Genomic DNA, 1,174 nt, shown 5'->3' with positions numbered 1-1,174 from the left:
TGGAGCTGCCGGCCACCGTAGGTGGCGCGTGTTGTCTCCCGCCGGCAATGCCACGACAGCACGCTCCCGGGCCTCTGTCGGCAGCGGCAAGCTCAGTTGGGAGCACGGGTGGTCGCACCTAAAGCGTCTACTCGCCAAACTCCGGGCGATTGCGCCTCTCTCGAACCCGACCAAGTACTTAGGACGGCGCTGCGCGCCGCCGGGACCTGAGAGGGTTTCGAGGTGTATTGTGCAGGGGAGCTCAGCCTCCTCCTGTTTGCAGAATAATTGAGCGGACGCTTGCGTGTTCGCGCGGGCCCCCGGGACACACTCCCGGGCGGCCGGCTGCTCAGCTCTAGTTGACGCAGCTCCCTGGTTGATCCTGCCAGTAGTCATATGCTTGTCTCAAAGATTAAGCCATGCATGTCTCAGTACAAGCCGCATTAAGGTGAAACCGCGAATGGCTCATTAAATCAGTTATGGTTCCTTAGATCGTACCCACGTTACTTGGATAACTGTGGTAATTCTAGAGCTAATACATGCAAACAGAGTCCCGACCAGAGATGGAAGGGACGCTTTTATTAGATCAAAACCAATCGGTCGGCTCGTCCGGTCCGTTTGCCTTGGTGACTCTGAATAACTTTGGGCTGATCGCACGGTCCTCGTACCGGCGACGCATCTTTCAAATGTCTGCCTTATCAACTGTCGATGGTAGGTTCTGCGCCTACCATGGTTGTAACGGGTAACGGGGAATCAGGGTTCGATTCCGGAGAGGGAGCCTGAGAAACGGCTACCACATCCAAGGAAGGCAGCAGGCGCGCAAATTACCCACTCCCGGCACGGGGAGGTAGTGACGAAAAATAACGATACGGGACTCATCCGAGGCCCCGTAATCGGAATGAGTACACTTTAAATCCTTTAACGAGTATCTATTGGAGGGCAAGTCTGGTGCCAGCAGCCGCGGTAATTCCAGCTCCAATAGCGTATATTAAAGTTGTTGCGGTTAAAAAGCTCGTAGTTGGATTTGTGTCCCACGCTGTTGGTTCACCGCCCGTCGGTGTTTAACTGGCATGTATCGTGGGACGTCCTGCCGGTGGGGCGAGCTGAAGGCGTGCGACGCGCCTCGTGCGTGCTCGTGCGTCCCGAGGCGGACCCCGTTGCAATCCTACCAGGGTGCTCTTGAGTGAGTGTCTCG

At 56.4% G+C, this 1,174-nt stretch overlaps 1 non-coding gene across 1 annotated transcript in view; it reads left to right on the top strand.

The window, feature by feature from the left end:
- The first annotated feature begins 348 nt into the window (after positions 1 to 348).
- Positions 349 to 1,174, top strand: part of LOC124580535 — a 1,910-nt gene continuing 1,084 nt past the window's right edge. The window contains exon 1 of the ribosomal RNA XR_006973168.1: positions 349 to 1,174. This exon is cut by the window's right edge and continues 1,084 nt beyond it. This is a non-coding gene — a ribosomal RNA (small subunit ribosomal RNA).

The sequence above is a fragment of the Schistocerca americana genome, unplaced genomic scaffold (genome assembly GCF_021461395.2).
Source record: "Schistocerca americana isolate TAMUIC-IGC-003095 unplaced genomic scaffold, iqSchAmer2.1 HiC_scaffold_332, whole genome shotgun sequence".
Classification (NCBI taxonomy): domain Eukaryota; kingdom Metazoa; phylum Arthropoda; class Insecta; order Orthoptera; family Acrididae; genus Schistocerca; species Schistocerca americana.
The sequence above is the reverse complement of the archived record's forward strand: the minus strand, read 5'-3'. Positions and strand labels throughout refer to the sequence as shown.